Source organism: Triticum aestivum, chromosome 1B (genome assembly GCF_018294505.1).
Source record: "Triticum aestivum cultivar Chinese Spring chromosome 1B, IWGSC CS RefSeq v2.1, whole genome shotgun sequence".
Lineage (NCBI taxonomy): Eukaryota > Viridiplantae > Streptophyta > Magnoliopsida > Poales > Poaceae > Triticum > Triticum aestivum.
Genome location: NC_057795.1, coordinates 615,559,313 through 615,566,966, shown reverse-complemented (window position 1 = coordinate 615,566,966; position 7,654 = coordinate 615,559,313). Strand labels below are relative to the sequence as shown.

At 47.0% G+C, this 7,654-nt stretch overlaps 1 pseudogene; it reads right to left on the bottom strand.

Moving 5' to 3' along the window:
* Positions 1-1,987: 1,987 nt before the first annotated feature.
* Positions 1,988-4,232, bottom strand: LOC123080616 (probable serine/threonine-protein kinase PBL7; annotated as a pseudogene).
* Between the last annotated feature and the right edge of the window lie 3,422 nt (positions 4,233-7,654).

Below are 7,654 nucleotides of genomic sequence, written 5' to 3'. Positions count from 1 at the left end.
TGTGGTGACCGCCGCTGGTTTCTTGCCCAGTGACCATGATCCCGTGCTGTTTGTTCACACGTCTCCTCGTGGTCGGACTCTTCTCCTTCTCTATGTTGATGACATGATCATCACTGGTGACGACACTAACTACATCGCCTTTGTTAAGGCTCGCCTTCCCGACCAGTTTCTTATGACTGATCTTGGTCCACTTCGCTACTTTCTTGGGATTGAGATCTCCTCGACCTCTGATGGCTTCTACATCTCTCAAGAAAAATATATTCAGGATCTTCTTGCTCGCGCTGCTCTCGGTGATGAGCGTACGGTTGTGACTCCTATGGAGCTCAACGTTCAGCTTCGTGCCACCGATGGTGACCCTCTTCCTAATCCCACTCGCTATCATCACCTTGTTGGCAGTCTTCTCTATCTTGCTATTACGCGTCCTGACATATCCTATCCTGTCCACATCCTGAGTCAGTTTGTTTCAGCCCCCACCTCTGTCCACTATAGTCATCTCCTCCATGTTCTACGATATCTTCGTGGCACGATCTCTCAGCTCCTTTTCTTTCCCCGCTCCAGCTCTCTTGAGCTCCAGGCCTACTCTGATGCTACCTGAGCTAGTGATCCCTTGGATCGACGCTTGCTGTCTGCTAATTGTGTATTTCTTGGTGGCTCTCTTATTGTCTGGAAGACAAAGAAGCAGACTGCAGTTTCTCGCTCGAGTACAGAGGCTGAGTTGCGAGCCATGGCTATGTTGACGGCTGAGGTGATCTGGTTACGGTGGTTACTTGAGGACTTTGGTGTGTCTGCTACTACCTCAACTCCTCTCCTGTCCGACATTACTGGTGCTATCAGTATTGCGCGTGACCCGGTGAAGCATGAGCTCACCAAGCACATAGGTGTGGATGCCCATTTTGTGCGTGTTGTTGTGCAGGATCAGACTCTCGCTCTTCACTATGTGCCCTCTGAGTTATAGTTGGCTGACTTCTTCACGAAGGCACAGACTCGAGCGCAGCATGGGTTTTTCCTCTCCAAACTCAGTGTTGTTGATCCACCATGAGTTTGAGGGAGGGGTGTTAGATGTGTATAGTTTATTGTGTACATCCCCATTGTATAAGGGGCTTTTCTGCACTTTCACACACATGTATATGTAATGGCCTTTGGCCCTCAGGAAACACTAGTTGCTCATTATTCAACAGGCGACACCGCGCGCGCTGGATCCCGAGGTCGATCTGCTGGGAGACTCCCAGGTGTCCAAGGCGCAGGATATAGGATAGATGATCAGTTTAAGTTACATGTAATCTCTTCCTATCTCCTGTAACCAATTCTATCTCTTTTTCTGCAAGATGTAAACCTCCTGTAAGATCTCAACGATGCATGCGCTTCAGGGATGTGCGCCCCTGCCTATAAACACGTATCACGTCGCCTCAGGTCGAGGTAAGACGTTTCCGCCTAACGCACAGGTTTCAGTTATGTTTTCGTGCTGCAACAACTAGCATGATCTAGTCCATAGAGATCCTGTAGGATTAATCATGTTAGTATTGTATTTTTTTTGTGTGTGAATCCACCCTTGAATGAAGAAATAAAGTCACTGCAATGTTGTGTCTTGTGTGGCTGTGAGCAATGGTAACCTTTCGCTATGGTGTATAATAAGTTATGCCCAATTTTCTTTCTGTCTCTGAACACTGTATTTCTTCGTCAATCTTTCTGAAGGAATCGCTGTAGTGGTCTTTCTCATATTGTGATAACTCGTGTTCGTTTTGATATTCTACCACCAGACAATTGCTGCTGCAAGCACAAAGAAAAATGAAACCATGGCTCGAGGGAGCTCCAGAGCCAGCTGAAGTGTAAGAATATGACAGTGGATGTGAGAGCAACTTCAGACTCGAATGTAAGTTCTTTTCTTCTCCCTTTGTACTTGTAACGTGCCTATATATCAGCCATTACCTTGTCTCCCACTTATTTTTACATGTCCTGGAAAGGTATTATCACATTTACTTTTGTAAATTCAATCTGTGTGATCTCTAGGGACTTCCTGATGCTGCTTATGCCGTACGCACCTTAATTTTCACCTCTAGAACCAAGACAAATTCTAAATCCACTAATACGGGCCAATTAATACCCACACGTTTTTACACAGGAACGATTGGGATGATGAACAATCTAAACTATGGAGGCACTTTCATCCCACAACAAGCGACAATCACAACCACAACAAGTAATTAATATAACTTGACGATGACCGATGCGTTTGGAGATGACGCCAATGTACGTCGTTTCTCCCCTAGGTTAACGAGGCGCCGCGCGGCGCGATGATTCAGGTGGGTGATCATCGTGGGCGGCAAGGCGAGACAGAGCCGCGGCGACAGCGCTGATGGGGGATCTCATGGCCGGCTGTTGGTGGATGCACATGGAAGCAACTTTCAGTGCCTCATGCAAATCCATGGACGGATACTGGTCCTGCAGTGCCGGGTCTGCCATCCAGCGGACTAACTGGCTCCTGTCCTTCATCAACCGCGTCGCCTGATCCATCCAACAGCATTCATTCACGGCCAAGTCAACAAAAAACAACAAATATGCATGTGAACCACGGGCTTGGCTATGGTTAAACTTACCCATATGACAAGGTTGCGATCCTCAGCGATGGCCTGGGCGGGGTCGACGGGCCTCCTCCCTGTGATCAACTCCAGCAGCACGCCGCCAAAGCTGTACACGTTCGACTCCATGGTCGCCTTCCTGGTAAATGCTGTCTCGGGGGCAATAGTAGCGGTTCTAGTGAAATCAATACACAATTCCTCCTCATCCTCCGCAACTAGCCGATCAAGGTCTGCCAGTCCATACTGGGACAGCTTTGGGTGGTAGCCATCTCCGAGCAAGATGTCCGAGCAACTGATGGGTTTGCGGTAATACCACACCTTTGTGGTGCAGATACTCCAAACCCTTGGCCACGCCGTCAACTATGTTCATCCTTGTGTTCCAGTCTAGCAGTGCTTTGCCCGGAGACCGGTCTGGTGAGCACAAGATCGACCCGGTGGTTAATTAATCAACACAAACTCAAGTGATCGAATCATGGACGAAATTAATTTACTGGCTTTTGGTACCAATTGCAATACCATGGAGGTGATTTTGGAGAGAGCCCAATGGCATGTACTCGTGAACCAAGATCCTGTGATGCCCGTCCGCGCAGAAGAAGGTTGACGACATTGGGGTGGCGCAGCGCGCTAAGAGTCATGACACGGGCAAGAAACTCCCTGTTGCGTTGCTCCGATGATGTTCGACTGGGATCAACGGCATGCTGCAGCTTTATAGCAACGACCTACAAACGAAAATGATGGATCCAACCACACCTCAGTTTCCCCCTCAGATCGATCAGACATGCCGCCCGGTACATATGAAACTGATCGGTGAAAAGCGAAGTCTCAGTCCACAGTTCTGGCCGTTCGATGTTTGTCGCTTCAAGATTCACGTCATATAGTGTCTTGTATCAATTCAGCCTGTTAAGACGTGACAGCCCACTTCCTTTTTATCTTTTTGCCGCGACTGGATGGTCTTTTCTGTTGTTTTGCTTTGTCTACAACAAGCAGGAAACTTACTAGCGCAGCCCACTCTCCTATATACCTGTACTTTATTTTTTATTTTTTATTTCCTTCTCTATTTTAGTGTATATAATCATCAATTTATTTTTGTTAAAATAGTTTACTTGTAATTTCTTTTTATCTTTTGGCAATACGGAACATCTAAATTTTGTAGAACAGACTTTTTTTACATGCATGAAGGATTTTATGCTCGCTTATTCATGTCTTTTGTACATGGATTTTTTGTTTATCTATATGTTGCCTGTTCTTTTTTGTACATGGATTTTTTGTTTATTTGTATGTTGCCTGTTTTTTTTTTGTTTCAGTCATGTATTACCCAGGAATATATTTTCGTAATGTTGATATGCCCTATTTTTCCTACGTCAAGTTGACAGAAAAACGGTTGCCTTTCTTTTTATTTGTCACAAAAACTCTTGTTCCCTTACGTAAACTAGAATTATCGGAATCCATGCAACTACAGGGTGCAACACGTATGCAATTGCATGCATCCAAAACTACGTGCAACTCAAGGGGTAAAACGTGTCCGCAACTGTGACGAGACTTGTGTGGCAATGAGATCGAAACACGCATAATATGAGGAGTTTTATTATTTAACTTTATTTTATTTTATAGTGTTTGTATTTTCTTTTTCCCATCCACATGGAAGTCAACATCCATTGGGATATTCATTTTTTTTTGTTTTTCATGCAATTTGCCCCGTCGATGGGTCTTTCTTTCTTTATTTTTATTGCTCTTTTCAAACCTTTTTCTTGCTACCTTGTTTTTTCATTTTTTATTAAATAACCGTTTCACTTTTGAAAATTTGAAATGTTGCCATCTGGTTGCACAATCGGCCCCCGACTGCAGCTACATGTCTTCAACATGATCGTAACTCTGGTGTTTTTGGTTGGGGAGGGAGTAGCTAGCAAGGGTCACCCCTAGGGTACAGCTGCACATCTTCAACCGCGATTGCAACTCTTGGAACGCGATTGGCAACATGATCGTAACTCTTTGGTGTTTTATCGGAAGATGTGGCAGTTGCATGTCTATCACTAGGCACACAACTCAAGTGTCGGCCAACTAAAACCCTATGACGTTCCATCGGGAGGACAGTTGAATGCTTGGAACTAGCATGCAATTGCAAGTGTCTTGTCCTGACTGGCAACTGCAAGTCTTCAACGCAATTGCAACTCTGTATTGTTTTGTCGGGAGGGGAAAATTGCATGTTTTGATACTAACCATGCAACTGCAGGTATCGCTTCATTATGCAACTATGTGTTGTTTTGTGAGGGGGTGGGTGAGTGTGGAGTTGCATGTATACAACCAGGCACGCAACTCTGATTGTCGTGCCCCATCTGCAACTGCATGTCTTGTAACCCGACCGCAAGTGGACTTTTTTTTTGTCAGAGGGGGCGGGCCAGTTGCACGCCCGACAACAGCCCTCGCAACTGCAAGCGCCGCACCCGACCGCAACTGCATGTCTCCCAACATGGATGCAACTGGCCCTTTGTTTTGATGGTGGGGGGCGGGCAGTTGCATGTCCGTGTTGGGAACGTAGCAGAAATTCAAAATTTTCCTACGATCACCAAGATCTATCTATGGAGAAACTAGCAACGAGGGAAGGAGAGTGCATCTACATACCCTTGTAGATCGCTAAGCGGAAGCGTTCAAGAGAACGGGGTTGAAGGAGTCGTACTCGTCGTGATCCAAATCACCGGAGATCCTAGTGCCGAAACGGACGGCACCTCCGCGTTCAACACACGTACACCCGGTGACGTCTCCCATGCCTTGATCCAGCAAGGAGAGAGGGAGAGGTTGGGGAAGACTCCAGTCCAGCAGCAGCACAACGGCGTGGTGGTGGTGGAGGAGCGTGGCAATCCAGCAGGGCTTCGCCAAGCACCGCGAGAGATGAGGAGAAAGAGAGGTAGGGCTGCGCCAACAGGAGAAGAAACTTCGTGTGTTTGGGCTGCCCCTTTGCCTCCACTATATATAGGGGAGAGGGGGGGCTGCGCCCCCACCTAGGGTTCCACCCCTAGGGGCGGCGGCCAGCCCTAGATCCCATCTAGGGGGGCGGCCCAAGGGGGGAGAGGGGGAAACTGCCCCCCAAGTAAGGTGGAGGCGCCCCTCCCCAAACCCTAGGCGCCTTGGGCCCTTGGTGGGGGGGCGCACCAGCCCACCTGGGGCTGGTCCCTCCCACACTTGGCCCATGCAGCCCTCGGGGGCCGGTGGCCCCACTTGGTGGACCCCCGGGACCCTCCCGGTGGTCCCGGTACGTTACCGATAACACCCGAAACTTTTCCGGTGACCAAAACAGGACTTCCCATATATAAATCTTTACCTCCGGACCATTCCGGAACTCCTCGTGACGTCCGGGATCTCATCCGGGACTCCGAACAACATTCGGTAACCACTATATCTATTCCTTATAACCCTAGCGTCATCGAACCTTAAGTGTGTAGACCCTACGGGTTCGGGAACCATGCAGACATGACCGAGACGTTCTCCGGTCAATAACCAACAGCGGGATCTGGATACCCATGTTGGCTCCCACATGTTCCACGATGATCTCATCGGATGAACCACGATGTCGAGGATTCAATCAATCCCGTATACAATTCCCTTTGTCTAGCGGTATTGTACTTGCCCGAGATTCGATCGTCGGTATGCCGATACCTTGTTCAATCTCGTTACCGGCAAGTCTCTTTACTCGTTCCGTAACACATCATCCCGTGATCAACCCCTTGGTCACATTGTGCACATTATGATGATGTCCTACCGAGTGGGCCCAGAGATACCTCTCCGTTACACGGAGTGACAAATCCCAGTCTCGATTCGTGCCAACCCAACAGACACTTTCGGAGATACCCGTAGTGCACCTTTATAGCCACCCAGTTACGTTGTGACGTTTGGTACACCCAAAGCATTCCTACGGTATCCGGGAGTTGCACAATCTCATGGTCTAAGGAAATGATACTTGACATTAGAAAAGCTTTAGCATACGAACTACACGATCTTTGTGCTAGGCTTAGGATTGGGTCTTGTCCATCACATCATTCTCCTAATGATGTGATCCCGTTATCAACGACATCCAATGTCCATGGTCAGGAAACCGTAACCATCTATTGATCAACGAGCTAGTCAACTAGAGGCTTACTAGGGACATGGTGTTGTCTATGTACCCACACATGTATCTGAGTTTCCTATCAATACAATTATAGCATGGATAATAAACGATTATCATGAACAAGGAAATATAATAATAATAACTAATTTATTATTGCCTCTAGGGCATATTTCCAACAGTCTCCCACTTGCACTAGAGTCAATAATCTAGTTCACATCGCCATGTGATTAACACTGATAGGTCACATCGCCATGTGACCAACATCCAAAGAGTTTACTAGTGTCACTAAACTAGTTCACATCACCATGTGATTAAGACTCAATGAGTTCTGGGGTTTGATCATGTTTTGCTTGTGAGAGAGGTTTTAGTCAACGGGTCTGCAACATTCAGATCCGTATGTATTTCGCAAATCTCTAGGTCATATTGTAAATGCTGCTTCCACGCTCCACTTGGAGCTATTCCAAATGGTTGCTCCACTATACGTATCCGGTTTGCTACTCAGAGTCATTCGGATAGGTGTTAAAGCTTGCATCGACGTAACCCTTTACGCCGAACTCTTTATCACCTCCATAATCGAGAAACATGTCCTTATTTACTCCAAGGACAATTTTGACCGCTGTCCAATGATCCATTCCTGGATCATTCTTGTACCCCTTGACTGACTCATGGCAAGGCACACTTCCGGTGCGGTACACAGCATAGCATACTATAGAGCCTACGTCTGAAGCATAGGGGACGACCTTCGTCCTTTCTCTCTCTTCTGCCGTGGTCGAGCTTTAACTCTTAACTTCATACCTTACAACTCAGGCAAGAACTCCTTCTTTGACTGATCCATCTTGAACACCTTCAAGATCATGTCAAGGTATGTGCTCATTTGAAAGTACCATTTAGCGTTTTTGATCTATCCTCATAGATCTTGATGCTCAATGTTCAAGCAGCTTAATCCAGGTTTTCTATTGAAAAACACTTTTCAAAT